A 19,717-nucleotide genomic window follows, 5' to 3' on the forward strand; every position below is an offset into this window, starting at 1 on the left:
GCATACATATACACACACACTCAGAGTTATATTTTATCATTCCCTAATTTAATATATATATGTAGAATAAAGAAGGTAGGTATACATGAGGTCACTTATACAACCGATGCATAAAAGCTGGTCTTTGAGGCGCTGAGACATTGCTTCCAGGTCAAAGTGCAGTCCCTCACACTGTGGGTCGTATCTGTAATACAACAGCCACTCATTTAAACGCTACTTCTTATAACAGAAACAACTCCCTCCAGCTTTGTCTGTAAATTCCTTAAAGCCAGGGATCATGTCTACTATTTTTCTGGTATCTGGTTACATAGCCCCCAGTATGATATCTTGCATCTAGTAGAAAATAGATTCATAAAATATAAATAGGAATAAATGCTCTCCTAAATGAAAAGTAAAGCTAATCGGTATTGAGAGTAACAGTACTGAAGCCAAAATGCCTAGAGAAGTCTAACATTTACATATGAGATTAAAAAGAACAGTGTGAAGGGAGGGGAAAAATTGGTGAAATGATCAAAATACTTCCCACGCATAAGAAGGTCTATATTGAGCAGATCAAGGCAATGACAATAGGAAAGGCACAGAGAGAATTAAAGTAGTAAAAAGAACTAACACATCTGAGAGAATCAGATCTTACTGAAAGAGCTTAGTAGCATGTTGAATTCACATAACAGAGACAAAAGGGCTATGACTGTTTCAGAATATTATCTTCAGCTTCATGTACTGACTAAGCACTTACCTAAATGACTACTTTTAGCGTATATATGGACCTGGGGGTAGTGTTACCATCAACTATAACTATTATTTCAGATTCTCTATCTTAATCTGTCAAAAGGAAATTAAGCATTGAAAAGAATTCATTAACCAGAGTCATCAACTTGAATACTAAAATCCCCATGTTGGTTTCTTATGGTCTGTCTCACGTGGATATCAATGAATAATTTAGGGATGCACATATTGCCATGCATTCATCTAAGTAAATGTAATAACTACTTAATTTTAAAGTCCAACAGTGCAACTATCGTTCTCAAAAGCACAGCAGTCCAGTGTGTTATCTAGCTGCTAGTAAAATTCAACACAAAATATGTGTCATAAAAAAACACGCAAGGGGCCAGCCCAGTGGCACAGCGGTTAAGTGCGCGCACTCCACTTCGACGGCCTGGAGTTCACCGGTTCGGATCCCTGGCGCGCACCGAGGCACAGCTTGTCAAGCCATGCTGTGGCGGCATCCCACATAAAGCAGAGGAAGATGGGCACAGATGTTAGCCCAGGGCCAGTCTTCCTCAGCAAGAGGAGGATTGGCAACAGATGTTCGCTCAGGGCTAAGCTTCCTCACACACACACACACAAAAAAAACATGCAAAAATACATCAACAAGCATTTTCTTCCTTCTCCCTTCTGATGTTTAGAAAATTTGCAAATTGATTTAAGCCAAAAGCGGTAAAGGAATGAAATTATTCCTTCAGGCTTAGAGGACTCTGTGCCAAGTTTCATTTCTGGCTGCATATTTTTAACCAAGTTCAAGATCCCTGAAAAGAAATACATAAAAGAGAAAACATCACTTTAACCTCAGCAGAGCAACATCAGTAGAGGCTGCTACGGGAGGAGAAGGCCTCTGCCTCGAGATGGGTGTGCTCCTGGCATTTGGTTTCCACCAAAGGATGTCTGCTCCCTCAATGAATCCGAAGCAGCTACTGTGATGAGGTAATGGCTTTGCCAGTTTCACTGGGTCGTGCTCTCTCAGCACATTCTTTCTCCTTCTCCTCCCTGAGAAGGTGCTGTAAACAAGCCATCCTGACAGAGTTGCTGTACAGAATTAACAAATCCTAAAATCGAAATTCCTGAGCACACTGGCTAGGCTTTTGGTAGTCTGGACATAACTAGAAGCTTAAAGCAGCACAGACAGCCAAAAAGAAAGAGGGTGGGGGGTAAGAGAGGAGAGAAACAAAGAAAATGAATATTAATGTAATCAAAGTATTATTTTTTTAAAAAAAGGAAGCTCAATTTTTAAATTGCTTAGATCTCCAGATGTATGTTAAGCAATTTTCTACGTATGGGTAAAATAAAAAAAATAAAAAAAAACTTTTGGAAATAATAATATTATAGCAAACTGTGAAATACTAGAAATTAAAATTAAATACACCAGGAACAGATAAAAAGCATGGACCACTGATCCTAAAGGCACAATAGCTCTGATAATATGCAAATCATGAATACAGATGTAAACCTATGATAACCAGATAAAATTACCACGAAATCAATGTTGAAATACACACACACACACAAATATAATTTTCTTTATTGAAAGAAAAAAAATCCCTTTCACCTTTTCTTGGGGGGAGGACGCTGTTGTATATGAAGGGGGAGTGATTGAAACACCCATGATTTACAAATGCATACCCACTTCTACCAAAATAGTAGACACCCATTGCCTGGTTAAACAGGTGTTTTGTGTCACATTCAGGTGAAAGGCTGTCATCTTCCTCTTGGGCATTCTAAAGAGCTTTTATTTATTTAATCTCCTTCCACTGCCAAAAAAATTATAATTGCCCACAGTGAAATGACAGGATGACAGGGCTATGCTTTATTCTGGGCTGGTACCTGCAGCTCAAGCATAGGACAATGTCCATAATGTGGCTCACAGAAAAGGCTTTGTTCTACATCGCCTCACTGCGGCTGCAAAGCTCAATTTCAGTTTGCAGTCATTTCCTCTCCCAGACCCATCATTTTTAAATATATTAAACCTTTAACACTTAAGATAGCTCCTTACCCACATGCATCGATCCCTGTGCCTCACATTCACAATGATACACCACCCAACAATACAGTTTTGTTTTGCACTGCAGACTTCATTCACACCATCATCTGCCAACCCTCAAAGATAAATTGAAAGATGTCTTTTAAGTATCCACTCCCTCCTGTAATATTACATATATCGTGTAACAAATATGTGTGTGTGACGTGCACAAGTGCAGGCGTGTGCATGAGTGTGTACACGCATGCGTTTAAACAAAAACCCTTCACGTTGAATCTGTTTTAAAGGGTCTATGTCCTGGAAGCACTATGCTAAGGGCTTACAGAAGATGGCACACAGCAATTGTTACAAACGGGCTTGTTGCTAATGAAAGCTTTTATTTTCTGACAAAAGCCTGTAGCCCTGACGCTAGACAGTATAACGTCAATTTCCAGTTCTCAAGGATGGTTTTTTCTGACCCCATCCGCTTTACCATATCCTGCCCCCTACATACACCCAAACACACACTGCCCTACTCCTGGCTCCTCTCACACAGTCTTTCTTTAAATTTCCATCCTTCAACAAAAGAGGAGGTTGGGGAAGGAAGGCACCCGGCACTTGCAGCCCCCAAAAGCCTTTTAAAAAGAAAAGGACTAGATGGACTGTAGACGCAGCTGTCCACCCCCATCGTTTAAGAAGAAAGACTGTGGAAGCTCAAGCTCATCCAGACTCATTTTTTCCTGTCCCGCCCTCCAACACGACCAGACACTGACTTTTCATTTTCCTAAAATTATAAATATATATCAATCTTCCCCTTCCAGCTGTTTCTGGAAGAATTACAGGGAAAATGATTTCAAAGTGACAAGGCTACCCTAACGCACTCATTCGTCATGTGCAGTTCTCCACAGCTAGATGGACAAAACATCCTCTACCTCGAATTCCTTGTTTTCCATTTTCTTTGTATAATTCACTCCTCGTCTTTGTACAGCTCAGGTAATATTAGCTCTCTACACAGACATCCCAACCCGACCTAAGTTTCCGGGCGTTGCAACGTGGTACCTAACAAGGTCACACACTCTTCTACCAACCTAGAGCCCAGGGAGCAGCGCCCGATCCCCCGCTCCCTAGTGACACCTGGAGAGGCCGGGCCCGAGGCGCCCGCCAGGTGGGCGACCGGACAGCTCGGCCAGCCTGTGCCTGCCTCCCAGACAAAGGGGACCAGACAACTCCCTCCTTCCCACCCCTTTCCAGGCTGAGGCTCTGCCTATGAGGCGAACACGGCAGAGCAAGGAGAGGCCCCTACGGAGGACCAGAGGCGGGGACAGGTCTCTTACCTGCGCGCAGAACCTGGATGCGCCCGCGGTCGCCGCTGCCACCGCTCACGACCTGAGGACCGACGCCCTCCGGAGAAGGGGGACAGGGGGAGACGGGGCAGGGGAAGGAGGAGAAAAGGAAAGAGGAAAAGAAAGAACAGGGAGGGAGGAAAAGAAAAAGAGGAGGTGGAGGAAGATGCTGCCGCCGCGGCCGCCTACAGCCCGCGCAGGCAGAGCCCCGGCCCCGTGTGAGCGCCGCCCCAGCACCGCCTCCCGGCCCGCAGGCCCCGCCCCTGCGGATGACGCCCGGAGCCCCGCCCCACAGGCCACGCCCCGCGGCTCCCGGCCCGCAGGCCCCGCCCCTGCGGATGACGCCCGGAGCCCCGCCCCACAGGCCACGCCCCCGTGGCGCCTGGCCCGTAGGCCCCGCCCCGCAGACCCCGCCCCCCCAGGCCACGCCCCGCTCCGGGGGCCGCGCGGCGCTGTCCCCGCCGCAGTGTCCAGGACGGGGGAGTGTGGCCGCCCAGCCTGGCCGCAGGCAGCCCGCCGCCCGGCGGGGACGACGAGGGTGGCAGCCTCAGGGAGGCAGCCACCTGCTGGCGGGGCTGCGGGGCCCTGTCTAGAGAAGACCCCCTCCACCACCGACACCACCAGCGAAGTGACACCAGCGCCCTCGGGACACAGGCGCCCAGCAGACCTTCTCTGACCTCCTTGGGGAAGTCGGGCGTCAGCTTCAGTCCTTCAGGGAGGAGTGCCCCGTAGACGCCCCTTCTCTCCTTCCTCTCTCACTGGGCAGCGGGGGTCCCGTTACCCCTCGGTGGGGGAGGCTCCCTGGCCTTGCCTCCGCGAAGCTAACAGTTGCATCCAGAAACACAAAGGAAAATTGGTCGAGCATGAAGACAGAAAACTCTCAATGGCTGAGGGTAGAGAGAATTCTGGACCCAGCTCTAGAATCTTCAGTAATCAGATTCATTCATTCAACAAATGCTTACTGAAATCTACCGTGTGTTCTAGGCTCTGTGGAAACAGCAGTGAATAAAACAGACTCCCCTGCCCCCCCCCCACATCCCTGTCTTAATGGATATTACCTTCTGGAAGCCAGATGTGTGATCCAGAGACAGCTCACTTAATCCAAATCTCAGAGTATGAATGTGTCGAATGAGGATTTTAAAGTGTCACCCCCACCCTTCTGGCATGTTTAATATGAAGGTATATTTACAGAATGAATAAGAAGGGTCTGTGAGGCATAGGAAGAAGGATACAAGTAGAATGAATTAGAGAGCAGAACAAATGTTGACCTTGAAATGTCACCAGTAAAAAAAAAATCACCTCTTAAATGCTTTTGAAGGTGAAATGACCAACTGGGAGTACGGATGATTCTTTACCGTGGGATCTTCAGAATCAGAACGGCGTTTCATTGTAAGTAAGAGAGGTAAGATGCAACTCAGAATTGCTTCAAGTGTCTCTATCTAAAGAACTTGCAAGGTGTTTTTATGCTTAACCAAGATGGTGAGGTGTGGCTTGTATAGTTTCAACAGTGCTAATGAAACAGCTGTCATAATTTGGTTTTGTCACTTAAATTAGCCATAGAACCATAGAATATTAGAGGTGCTTTTCTAGGCATTTGGTCCATTTCCCTCAATTTTCAGATGGAAAAAGAGACCCACTAGTGGGAGGCTGTGAAGTTTAGAAACCATAACAAGCAAGATCTGAAATCCTGGCCTCCAGTGTCACACCCCATGTATTGCTTTCCTCCGCCAGCTTCACCCCATGTCCCGGTGACGCTGGCAGTGAGGTCGGAAGTCTCAGGGCACACCCAAGGAGCAGAGATTCTGGAGGAGTTAGGGCTCCTTCTCAGGACGTGGCTTGATTGAGAAGATCTTGGGAGACTGTGAAATGATATATAGTATGTGGATAGAAGGAAGGAGTAAGAATCCTGCTAGGGTGTGAGCAGGTGACGTGCGTGACCTGGCACGCAGCCTCAGACGCTCGTTGAGAGTGTCTGTTCAATCCTGTATAGTGCAATTACTGAGTGTTTCTCAGTTCCTATTCGTTCTGTGCTATTTGACACAAGAACCACATTCCACAAGGAAGGTGTGCCTTCTGCCTTCTTTTGCTCCAGGCAGAACTACCCTGGGTCTGCACCAACTCTGAGCTTCAAGTAAACAGATACAACTTCTGGCATCGAACACAATCCTGGCCATCCTCACTGTCTGCAAAAACAAATATTGTTTTGATTACTCTAGCTTTATAGTTAGTTTTGAAATCAGGTATTGCAAACCCTCCAGTTTTATTCTTCTTTTTCAAAATTCTTTTAAATCATCTAGTCCTTTGCATTTCCATATAAATTTTGGTGTCAATTTCTATAAAAATAATGCTGTTTTTTAATTGGAATTGTGTTGAATTTATTGGTCAATTTTGGCAGAATTGCCATCTTAATATTGAGTCTTCCAATCCGTGAACACAGTATAGGTCTCTCTTTAGGTCTTCTTGAGGTTTTAAAAAAAATTATTAACAGGCTTTATTTCTCAAAGCGGTTGTACTGTTACAGAAAAATTGAAGAGAAAAGACAGAGAATTCCCAATTTACTCCCTTTCCCCTGCCCGCAGTTGCCCCTATTATTAACGTTTTGCATGGATGTGGTACATTTGTTACAGCTGATGAACAGATAGTTCTACACCAGAATACTACTACACAGTTAATGGGACAGAATACTGTTACATGCAGCAACCAAGATAAACCTCAGACACATTTTGCTAAGTTAAAGAAGCCAGGCACAGAAGACGACTTATTGCATGATTTCATTCTTATGGAATTTTAGAAAAGGCAAAACGATAGGAACAGAAAGTGGATCATTGGTTGCCTAAGGGGAAAATGGGAGCAACAGACGGCAATGAGGGAAGTTTCTGCGATGTCTTTAGTTTCTAACGCTGGATTGTTGTGAGTGCACAACTGTGTAAAACCTGCTAAACTCATCAAACTGTAGACTTACTATGAGTGAATTTCATGGTATGTAAAGTATATCTCAATAAATCTATTAGGAAAAAATGTGCACAGTGGTGTTGTTGAGTGTCTTATAAATGTCAATTATGTCAATTTGCTTAGTATTGTGTTTATATAAATATCCTTGCAGATTTTCTCTTTATTTGATCTATAAGTGGAGATAAGTGTTGAAATGCCCAGCTACGATTATCAATTATCTAGTTCTCCTTTTCAGTTCTGTTTGACTTTCCATCATGTATTTTGAAGTTCTAAAATAGTATACATACACGTGTAGGATTGTGTATGTTTTCTTGATGAGTTATTCCCTGTATCATGATTAACGTCCCTCTTTTCCTGGTAATATTGTTTTCCCAAAGTTCACTTTGTCTGATATTAATATAATCACTCTAGACTTTTTGTAGTTAAGGTTTACATAGTATATTGTTTCCTTTCTTTACTTTTAAAATTGAGATATAATTCAGATATCACAAAATTCACCCTTCCAAAAAGTACAGTTCAGTGGGTTTTGGTATATTCACAAAGTTGTGCAGCTAACACCACTAATTTCAGAACATTTTCATCACCATACAGAGAAATCTCATACCCAGAGCTGTTTATTCCCCATTCTCTCCCTCCCTCAGCCTCTGAGAAGTGCCGATTTACTTTGTGTCCCTATGGGTTTGCCTATTTTGGACATGTAATATCAGTAGAATCGTACACTATGTAGGCTTTTGTGCCTGAGTTCTTTCCCTTCGCATGATATTTTAAGGTTCATCTATGTTGTAGCATGTAATAGTACTTCATTCCTTTTTATGGCTTAATAATATTCCATTGTATGGATATACCACATTTTGTCCACTGATAAACACAGTTGATGCACATTTGGGTTGTTTCCACTTCTTGGCTATTGTGAATTGTGCCGCTATGCGCAATTGTGTACAAGTTTTTGTTTGGATATATGTTTTCAATTCTCTTGTATTTATGCCTAGGAGTGGAACTGGGTTATATTTTAACCATATTTTTAACAATTTGAGTAACTGCTAAACTTTTTTCCAAAGCAGCTGCACCATTTTACATTCTCACCAGCAATGCATGAAGGTTTGTTTCTCCACATCCTCACCGAAACTTGGTATTGCTTATCTTTTTGATCATAGCCGTTCTAGTGGGTGTGAAGTGGGATCTCATTGTGGTTTTGATTTACACATACCTAATGACTATCGATATTGAGCATCTTTTCATGTGCTCACTTATAGATCTTGTTTGGAAAATTGTTCAAGTCCTTTGCGCATTTTGAGTATTGAGTTAAATGTCTTTTTATTGTTGAGTTGAAAGTGTTCTTTATTACACTTTACATTTTGGATATTAATCTTTTATCAGATACATGATTTGCAAATATTTTCTCCAATTCTGTGAGTTGTCCTTTCACTTTCTTCATACTGTTCATTGAAACATAAAAATTTTTAATTTTGATGAAGTCTGATATATCCATTTTTTTCTTTGGTTGCTTGTACTTTTGGTGTCATATCAAAGAAACATTACCTATTCCAAGGTGATAAAGATTTGTACTTTTTTTTCCTAAGAGTTTTATACTTTTAGTGCCTACATTTAAGTCTTTGATTCATTTTGAGACAGTCTTTTATATGGTGTGAGCTACAGATCCAGCGTCATTTCTTTCCATGTTGATAACCAGTTGCCCCAGTACCATTTCCTGAAAACCATTCTTCCGCTCATTTAATTTTCTTGGCGTATTCTTTGAAAATCAATTGACCAAAAATGTGAGGGTTTATTTCTGGAATCTCAGTTCTTTTCCATTGATCTATATAGTCATCTTTATGCCACACTACACTGTCCTGACTACTTCACTTTGTAGTAACTTTTGAAATTGGGAAATATGAGTCCCAGCGATAGAGACTGCATTGAATCTACAGATTAGTTTGGGAGTACCGCTATTGTAACAATATTAATTCTTGTAATCCATGAGCTCGGGATGTGTTTCCATTTATTTAGGTTTTTATTAATTTCTTTTAATGTTAATTTTAGTGTAATTTTAATGTAATTTTTAGTTAATTTTAGTAAAAAGAAGTCTTGCATTTCTTCTTTTAAATTTATTTCTAAGTATTTTATTCTTTTTGATGTTATTATAAATGGAACTGTTTTCTTAATTATGTTTTAGGATTGTTGATAGTTTATAGACATGTAATGGATCTTGTTTTCTGCAATTTTGTTGAACTCATTTATTAGCTGCAATAGTTTTCTTTTTTTTTTTGTTTTGAATCCTTAGAATTTTCTATATTCAAAACCATGTCATCTGCAGATAGATATAGATATACTTCTTCCTTTTTAATTTGAATATCTTTTATTTTTTTTTGCCAATTTCCCTGGCTAGACTCTTCAGGACAATGCTGAATAGAAGCAGTGAGAATCTACATCCTTTTCTTATTCCTGATTTTAGAAGTGAATATTTCAGTCTTTCACTAGCAAGTATGGTGTTAGCTGTGGGTTTTTCATGGATATCGTTTACCAGGTTGAGGACATTCCCTTTTATTCTTAGTCTGTTGAGTCTTGTTGTTATTATTATTATTATTCTTTTGTTTATTGCAGTAACATTGGGTTATAACATTGTATAAATTTGAGGTGTACATCATTATACTTCTATTTCTGCATGGATTACATCATGTTCTCATGTTCACCACCCAAATACTAATTACAATCCGTCACCACACACATGTGCCTAATTATCCCTTTCGCCCTCATGGAGTCATGTTATTATTAAAGGGTGTTGGATTTTGTCAAATGCTTTTTCTGCATCAATTGAGATGATCATATGGTTTTTGTCCTTTATTGTATTAAAATGGTTTATTATATTGGTTGATTTTCATATGTTGAAATAATCTTGCATTCCTGAGATTCCTTGATCATGGTGTATAATCCTTTTTATATGTTGTTGGGTTTGAATTGTTAGTAGTTTGCTGAGGATTTTATTTGTATATTTATATTTCAAACTTTTTGTGTCTTTGAATATAAAATGACTCTCTTATAGACAGCATATATTTGAAAAAGTTTTCTAACTCCATTTTGCCATATTTTGCAATTTTTTGAACCCATTTACATTTAATGTAATTACTGATAAGGTAGGATTGGCATCTGCCATGATGTCACTTGTTTTCTTTGTATCTTTTGCCTTTTTTTCCCTCTATCATTCCATTACTGACTTCTTTTTGCTAAGTAGATATTTTATATTGTACCATTTTTCATTCTCATTTCTTTCACTATATTTTTCCTTTATTTTCTAGTAGACGCCCTTGGGATTATAATCAACATCTTAGTTTATAGGCATAGTTCAGATTAATACCAATTTAATTGCAACAGTATAAAAAAACTGTGTTTTTATATAGCACCATTTCCTTCCCTCTTGACAGTCCTACTAGTGCCCTGCAAATTACATCTTTATATGTTGTGTGCCCATCGACATGAATTTATAATTATTGCTTTTGAAGTTCTTTTAAATCAGAAAGGAGAGCAAAAGAGTTACACACAAAAAATACGTTTGTACTGTTGTATTTTCCTGTGTAGTCACCCATTCTGGTATTCCTGTAGCTTAAGGGCAGCAGGTGACAAATTTTCTCAGATTTTTATTCTCTTTAGATTTCTTATTTTGCCTTTTTTTTTAAATGGCATTTTCACTGGTAATGCAATTTTAAGTTGACAATTATCTCTCTTTCAGCACTTTAGTGGTATATTTCCATTGTCCTCTGACTTGCATATTCTTGGATGAGAAGACCACATTCCTTTTTTCTCCTGTATGCAATGTGTAATTTTTTATGGCTGTTTATAACATTTTTCTTTATCACTTTTTTAATTATGATGTTCCTTAATATGTGGTTTGTGTGTTTGTTTGTGTGTCGTATGATGTTTATCCTCCTTGGGGGTTTATGAGCTTGTTTAGTCTTTGAGTTTGTAGTTTTCATTAAATTTCAAAAATTCCTGTCCAATATTTCCTTAATATTTTATTAGTATTTACCTGGTATATAAAATACTAAAATATATGGATATTTAAGTGCTCTTATTTCATATGTCACCGAGATTCTGTTAATTTTTTTTCAGTCTTTTCTCTCTGTGTTTATGATTGGAAAGACTCTATTCTTTTGTCTTTAGTTCACTGACTTTTTTTCTCTGCATCATTTAGTCTGCAGTTAATCTCAGACAGTTAAGTTTCCATCTCAGATATATCTAGAAGTTCCATTGTTTCTGATTCTTCCATTTTTATCTTCACTGTGTTCATATTTTTCTTTAAATACTTGGAAATTAACGTTTGCCTTTTTAAGATTCTTTCTTTCCTAGTTCCACAGTCTCTGTTATTTCTGCTTCTTTTACTTTTGAGTGATATTTCTTTTGGTTATAAATCATATTTTCTTGCTTCTTAGCTATCTACTAATTTTTGATTTGGTGCTAGACATTTATTTTTAATATAAGCAATTAAATTGAAATCCTCTCTAAGTACTGCTTTAGTTGCATCCCACCAATTTTATGTTGTATTTTTATTATCTTTAAGGTCAAAGTGTTTTTTAATTTCTCTTGTAATTATAATTGTGTCATTTAAATTCAAGAAGTATTATGTTGTTTAATATCCTAGATATCTTATTTTCATTGGTTTTTATTTTATTTCCTTCTGTGCTCAGGGAGCATACTCTGAATGACATTTTTCAGCCTGACTGTCCCCTACACAAGGTCATAAGGCATTTTTCTATGTTAATTTCAAGAAGCTTTTTGATTAGGTTTTACATTTATATGTATGGTATACCTGAAATTAATGTTTGATGGAATGATATAAAAGTAAAGTTTCTTTTTTTAACCATGAATTTCCTATTCACCCAGCACTATTTATTGAAAATACTCTCCCTTCTCCAATGATCTAAGTGTCACTTTGATCATAATTCAAGTATCCAATATGTATGATGCTGTTTCTGTAATTTCTATTTTGTCCTGTTGGTCTATTTGTCTATTCTGGGACAATAGCACACTTCTTAATTACGATAGCTTTATTGTAAGTTCTGATAATTAGTAGAGTACATTCTCAAAATGGTTCTTCTTTAATATTGTCTTCTGTACCTTTGAAACTATACATATTCATATAAAATTTGGAATTAGCATACCAAATTATATATTATATTGAGTCTATAGGTCACTTTAGGAAAAATCAACAACTTCAATTAGGTCTTATCTAATACATCTCAATAATTTTGTATAGTTTTATGTGTAGAGGTATTGCATATCTTGCATGAAGTAATTTGTAGGTATTGACGTTTTCCTCTTAGAAATGGAATCATTTTTAAAATTTTGTTTCTAATTTTTTGCTGATAATTTTACTTCTCTTGCTTGGTTTTTATTACTGGCTAGGACCCCTAGAACACTGTTGGATAGAAGTGATAGTATTGCACACCTTTGTCTGGTTCCTTATCCCAGGAAGAGTGCTTTCAATATTTTACCCTTAAGTATGATGCTTATATAGGGTTTTTTTTTTTTTTTTTTGTAGACATCCCTCATCAGGTTAAAGGTGACCACTTATTATTTTACAAATAATTTTTAAAATTATGAATGGTTATTGAAATTTATCAAATGCTTCTTGTATATTTGTATTAGTTTTCTATTACTACCATAACAAATTGCCACAAATTTAGTAGCTTAAAACAACACAGGGGCCGGCCTGGTAGCATGGTGGTTGGGTTCAATTCTCCACTTCAGCGGCCCGGGGTTCACAGGTTTGGATCCCGGGCACAGACCTACACACCACTCATCAAGCCATGCTGTGACGGTGTCACACATACAAAAAATAGAGGAGGACTGGCACAGACATTAGCTCAGGGAAATTTTCCTCAAGCAAAAAGGAAAAGATTAGCAACAGATGTTAGCTCAAGGCCAATCTTCCTCACCAAAAAAAAAAAAAAATCACCCACAGATTTATTGTCTTACAGTTTTGTAGGTCAAAGTCTCAGCAGCAGACCTGACTTCATTACTGAAAGTTGTAAGGGAGAATCCATTTTCTTCCTCATTCCAGTTGTTGGCAGAATTCAGTTCTTTGTGGTTGTACAACCAAGGTCCCCATTTTCTTGCTGGTTGTAAGCTGAGGGCTATTTCCAGCTTCTAGATGCTACTGCATTTTTTGGTTTCCTTCCTCAATCTTTAAAGCCAGTATGGGTGGAGCGGGGGGCAGCTGGGTTGTTCTAATCTTTCTCACACTGCATCTCTCTGACCTTAATCACATCTGCAAGGTTGTTTTGCCATGTAAGGTAACATATTCACAGGTTTTGAAGATTGGATGTGGACATCCTTGGGGGAGGGAAACATTATTCTATCTGCACATCTATTGAGATAATCATACAATTTTTATTTTTTATTATGTTAATATGATGAGGAGATTTATTGAGTTTTGAATGTTATACCAATCTTGAATTCCTGGAATCAATTCACCTGGGTTCCGATGTGTATCACCTTTGTTGTATCTTGTGGGACTTGGTTTGCTGATACTTTGTTTACGTTCATGTTTCATGTTCTTTGTTCTACATCTATGTTTATGACAAGAATTGATCTATAACTTTTCTTTATTGTAATATTCTTACCAGGGATTAGTATCAAGTTTACTTGGCCCTATAAAATCAGCTTGGAAAATTTCCATCTTTTCTATCTCTGGATGAATTTGCATAGATTTGGTATTCTTTCTTTTGTAAATGATTGGAAGAATTTGCCAGTGAAGCCACCTAGCCCTGGTGTTTTGTTTGTGGTAAGTTGTTCAATTAGAAATTAAATTTATTTAATAAATGTATTTAGATTTTCATTTCTACTTAGGTGTCTTTCAATATGCTGTTTTTTTTATAGATTGCTCTCTTACTCTTCTGAATTTCCAAGTGTATTGGTATGAAGTTGTTTATGATATCCTTATTATTTTAAATGTAATTCTCATTTATAATATTGGTAATTTGAACTTTTTATATTTTTTTCATCATCTTTGCCAAGAGTCTATAATTTTTTAAGTCATTTTGAAAAACCAACTTTTGTCTTTATTGAAATAGAAAATAATTGTTTCTGTCACATTGATTTTTTTCTATTATTTTTTTTTTTTTACTTTGTACTACTTTCTTTGAGTTTCATACTGCATTCTTTTCCTGGCTTCTGATATAGAAGATATGATTCTTTTTTAATAAATGCGTTTAAGGCAATAACTTCCTCTCCAAGCATGGCTTTAGCTGCATCTCATAAATATGATGTGGCATATTTTAATTATCATTCAGTTAAACTTATTTTCTATTTTCCATGGTAAGTTCCTTCTTGACCCATGGGTTATTTAGTAGAGTACTGTTTCATTTCCAAACATTTTAGTATTTTTTACATTACTGTTTTGTTATTGATTTCTAGCTTTTTGAAAAAATATTTCTCTGCTGTGGTCAGAGACTCTACTCTTTTATGACCTAGCATATGATTAATTTTGCCAAATAGCCCATTTGCAATTAAAAATAATGTGTAATCTACAATTGTTCAACTCATTGTTTTATATATATGTACCTACTAGATCAATTTTGGATTTGTGTTTGTGTGTGTGTGTGTATGTGAGGAAGATCAGCCCTGAGCTAACATCCATGCTAATCCTCCTCTTTTGGCTGAGGAAGACTGGCTCTGAGCTAACATCTATTGCCAATCCTCCTCCTTTTTTCCTCCAAAGCCCCAGTAGATAGTTGTATGTCATAGTTGCACATCCTTCTGGTTGCTGTATGGGGGACGCGGTCTCAGCATGGCCAGACAAGCGGTGCGTCTGCGCGCGCCTGGGATTCGAACCCTGGGCGCCAGTAGCGGAGCGCACGCACTTAACTGCTAAGCCACGGGGCCGGCCCCGGATTTGTGTTTTTAAATCTTCTCTTTTCTCACTGATTTTTCCATTAAACTTGTTCTTGTTTTCTGAGGGCTGTGTGTTGAAAATCTCCCACTGTGATGATCTAATTCTTCTTTTAATTCTACCAATTTTTCTTTACAGATTTGAGGCTAATCTAAACATGTTCGGAATGATCATATGTTCTTGGTTGATTGGCTATTTTATAACGACGAAAGGTTCCTTTTCACGCTGACTCTGTCCCATATTGGTGCAGCTGCATCAGCTTCCTCGTAGCCAGTGTTCAGACGGCATGTTCTTGTCCATTCTCTTTCCTTTTAGTCTTTTTGTGTTCTTTTAAGTCATGAGTAACTCGTATGCAACACTGAGTTGAGTTTTGTTCTTTTTCCAGTCTGACCATTTTGATCTGTTTTGTGGGTTTCCATTTACTATAATTCATTTACTTTGAGGTTTAAATCTACTATCTTATTATTTGTTTCATATTTGTCCACACTACTTTATGTTCCCTTTTCTTTTCTTTCCTCCCTTTGCCTGGATTAACCTACTATTTTTATGTCATATTACTTCTGTTAGATTGTTAGTTTTTCTTTCTTTTATTGGCCTTTGTGTATTTATGCTGGTGATTACAACCTGCATGCATCCTTTTACCATGTCCTGGAAATGCAAGAAACTTAGAACACTGTAATTCCCTTTATATCCCCTCCTGACTCATGTGCGACTTTCGTATGTTTTATTTCTCTGGATATTTTAAGCTCCAAAAGACCTTATTATTTTCTTTCATCAATATTCATTCGGAGCTGACATCACACAAATATATGTTTATGTTTTCTCCAGCTCTTCTCATTTTTATTGGAGGGAGAATCGGTCTACAATAAACTATTCTACAATTACTTGAAGCTGAAATCTCTAACATTCTCTTTTCCTTATCCAATCTTGAGTTTTCCTATGGAATACAAGAGTACTTCTGTCCATATTACATTGCAGTAAACAAAAAACACTCAAAATACTTAGATAGAAAGAGATTTAATACAGTAAATAAAATACTGACACATTTTTAGAACTGGGGGATAGGAGCTCAGGCCTGGCCTTCAAATGAGAGCAAGAAAATCTCTTCTGGATCAGTCAGTCCGGAGAGCCCTTACCTCCATCACAACCAGAAAGCTGCACATCATGAAGCTGTGATTGTAACTAATGAGTTTAAGAACGATGCCCTAAATGAGGTCCGATTATCAGGAAACCACTTGTGCTCACACCACAACTGTGGTGTGACTCTTGACAACTGCCTCTTGACAATCATGCAGCTAGTGACAGATGCAGAAAAATCCAGTGTCTCCTCAGCTACACATGTCAGCAGCAATAGCCAAATCAACAGCCTTATTTCTTCTTTCTGAATGGCAGTAGTGAATGTACTGTCCAGAACCCTATCTACAAGAGCATGGGGCACGTGTGTGTTTTGGTTTTCTAGCCTCTGCTGTGTGCAACAGCATGATGAGGCTGGAATAAATGCTGTGTGCCAATTTACCATATCCAAGTTGATTAAATTGTAACGTGTAAGCAAGTTGTTCTCCAAATGTGAGTCATTATGTAAAGCAAGTCCTTCTCAACGCTCTGTACAACTCAGCACTGGAGAAGAAGCCATTTAATAATGAGACACTGCAATAGAGAGTTAATAAACCTTCTTTGTTTGAAACAGCACTTTCTTCTGTTCTATCTGAATGACACTGTCTCACTGACTCAGAATATTTTGGCGGTACCTACAACTTTGCAGGGCAGTGTTCTGGTCAACATAAAATGAGAGTAGTTATTCTTGTGAAGTGACAATGCAATGAAGATGTGTAGGATGAACACTATGGCACCGGAGACCATAAACTCTAGCGGCCAAGGGAAGCACGGTTGCCCCTCCAGGTCTCGTCAGGTGCTCAGAAGCCAGCTGCAGTGACCCTGATCATCAGCGGCACGGAGCTGCTCTTACGGTTGGAAGGGGAGTCAGAAATCTCCGTGCAGTCGTGCTGGAAAAGACACAGGGTTGAACTGCTCCTGACACAGAAGCCAGTTTTCTCCAAGGCCAAAAGGAATAATTCAGAGGTTTTGTATTTTTCCATCAACAAACAACAGTACTTTTGTGCTGCATTGAACCAGCCCTGAGTTATAGTGATTGCTACTGAGCATGCTCAGACTTTGGACAGTGTTTGTGAAGTTTCCACCACCTCCAGTTCTGCAGAAAGAGCCTCAAGCCCTGCAGCAGCTGCCTATTCGTGTTCCTTACACAAAAGTAATATCGATAATACTGAAAGTAAAATCAATGATAACTACAAATACAACTTTTCTAACACATTGTAGACCATCTGCGCTCTCTTCCTAACTGCGCAGACTCTCACTCTGGCAACCCTGTCTAACCACACACACACTCCCCCCAACACCAGCACACGTTTAGATGATGACCTCATACTCCAAGTAGCCAAATAATTAAGAAAAGTGCTTCCAGTTTGAGTGTCATTTTTCAAAAGTCATAATACTTGACAAGGTCGTAAGACAAGGTCGTCAAATGTCTAGAGGCCACATCATTTTGCAGTGATTGTGGTGGTGCTCTGAGTGAGTCCTTGTGTCTAGTGAATAGGATGGAGAAATGCAGGGACAGGGAAAAATGTGGTCTGACATAAATCGAAGAATACCAGAAAAGTCCCAGTGACAAATGCTGTCCCCTCTAGTCCGTTGCCATTTTACTGTGAAATTACTAAAGAAAAAGAGAAACAACAATTGGTAACTATGCTGTGTCCTAAAATACATTGTACATTTAAAGATATATTATTTCTCAAATTAAAGCAATGAGATATAACACAACACTAGTGCCTTGAATAGTGAATCAAAATCTTTGTATATCATTTGTTTTAATTTCTCTCTTTTCACATGAAGAATTCAGAATACGTGCTAGCTTAAAAACTCAAGGAATTAATTTTGATTTTAAATATAATATAATGTTATCATATTTTACCCTGGGGTATTTTTTATTATTTAGATCAAACTAAAATCTAGGCCAACATTTGAAATCTTGACCAAGCTGCATTAAAAAATTTGTATTATATGCCTCATGTCATTATTTATTATATAGTTCTTCAAACTTGAACCTTAAAGAAAGGTATTCACAGCAAGTCAAAATAATATTCCTGATATGCTCTAAATTGAGCTAATCAAATAGATGGATGATGCCTTCTAATGATCAGTTTCATTGAAATATGCTTTTTTAAGGTGAAACTGGTTGATTCTATGAGTGAGAGGAATTTGAAAATTAATCTCCAAAACAAGGCCACAAAAAGGGAGAAATGCATTACATGCAATAGCAGCTTCTTCTTCTAATAGACTGATCTGATAAAAATCAGCTACTGTCATTTATCTTGATTGCCATGTACTTTAATCCAAGTTTGAGAAACAAAGTGAACCTTGTATCTGCTATTTAAGAATAAAGGATGGAGGGCCGGCCCTGTGGCTTGGTGGTTAAGTGCACGCGCTGTAATGCTGGCGGCCCGGGTTCGGATCCCGGGTGCGCATCGAGGCACCACTTCTCCGTCCATCCTGAGGCTGAGTCCCACATACAGCAACTAGAAGGATGTGCAGCTATGACATGCAACTATCTGCTGGGGCTTTGGGGGGAAAAAATAAAATAAATAAAATCTTTTAAAAAAAAAAAAGAATAAAGGATGGAGAAAAATAAAGGAACATCGACATTATTATAATGAATTAAATGTGGCTTATTTTTGCGAGGAATGCTTTTTCCTTGTGAAGATCTTAAACCAGAAGGGCTTGAACTTTTCGTGAGGCCTTTTGAGTACCAAGTTTAACAAAGAATACCATGGCAGTTCCTAAAGATGGAAGTAAACCAAGTAAGTCACAATGGTATTTGGGCAAGAAGTGTGAAGTGTGCAATTGTCGAAGTGTGAATTAGATATCATTCTCAGTAAGTTTCTTTCCCTTTAAACATACAGATATCTTAATATAATTCTCTTTTTTGATCAATTGAATTTCCATTTATTCCCTAAAAAGTTGGTTTCTTTCTGAGAAGTACAGGATGCTCTCTTGGCGCACCCACTCCCTTGTATGTGGGCATGTCCAAGTTCTTCTACGTTACCAAGTAATATAGCCAAATTGAACAAAAAGGAATTCTTTCTTATGTTGACACAGTTGGTGAGATGTTAGTTGTGTGTCGAAGGTGATACCATCAAAAATGTTCTTAAACTGTACCAAGTAAAGTTCCATCATTTTTTCAAGGAATTTTTGAGCTGTGTGGAGGCCTAAAGCTTCTCATTATTTGAAGAATAACAGGGAGGAATGGCTAAAATTTGCTCCATTAAACATTTAGTTTTGTCAACAAATTAAATATTTAACAAATTAAGAAAATATAAACAATGCCAAAAAAGTCATATATGAAAAGATTTATGAAAGCTGAGTTGTTCCTTACAACTTTTATTTAAATCTTGCTCTAAAAGTGCCCCCACTTTACCATTCGTAATGATTAGTGAGTAGTTAGTATTAACGCTTTGTTCAGTGGAATCTAAAAAGCAATTAGTATGTACAGGGCGTTGTGCTGGCTGCCGTGTAATATGCAAATGTAAACCAAATGAATAGTTAGGTTTTTATAGAAAAATGCATTTCTTTGTACTGTGTGCTTTGCTGATACCCTTTCTTACCTATAATGGCAGTAATCCTAGTGATTGGGTCTTGCTGTATAAATGTAACATCAGCAGTCACCTGGTGGCTGACAATATGGAACGTATTAAATGATAGGTAGAGATAAATTGATTCTGCAAATCCAGTCTT

The 19,717-nt window shown here is 38.4% G+C and overlaps 1 protein-coding gene across 38 annotated transcripts in view; it reads right to left on the minus strand.

Annotated features, from left to right (window-relative positions):
* Positions 1-4,269, minus strand: part of MAP2 (microtubule associated protein 2) — a 281,613-nt gene extending 277,344 nt beyond the window's left edge. For 30 of the 38 annotated variants that reach the window (XM_087424902.1, XM_087424924.1, XM_087424939.1 and 27 more), the window contains exon 1: positions 4,066-4,269. The gene's annotated coding sequence lies outside the window, so the exon portion shown is untranslated. The remainder of the gene's footprint in view (positions 1-4,065) is intronic. The other 8 variants (XM_087424930.1, XM_087424932.1, XM_087424931.1 and 5 more) reach the window with 4 other exon arrangements.
* Positions 4,270-19,717: the final 15,448 nt, after the last annotated feature.

Source organism: Ceratotherium simum, chromosome 37 (genome assembly GCF_057802395.1).
Source record: "Ceratotherium simum simum isolate JZ-2026a chromosome 37, ASM5780239v1, whole genome shotgun sequence".
NCBI lineage: Eukaryota > Metazoa > Chordata > Mammalia > Perissodactyla > Rhinocerotidae > Ceratotherium > Ceratotherium simum.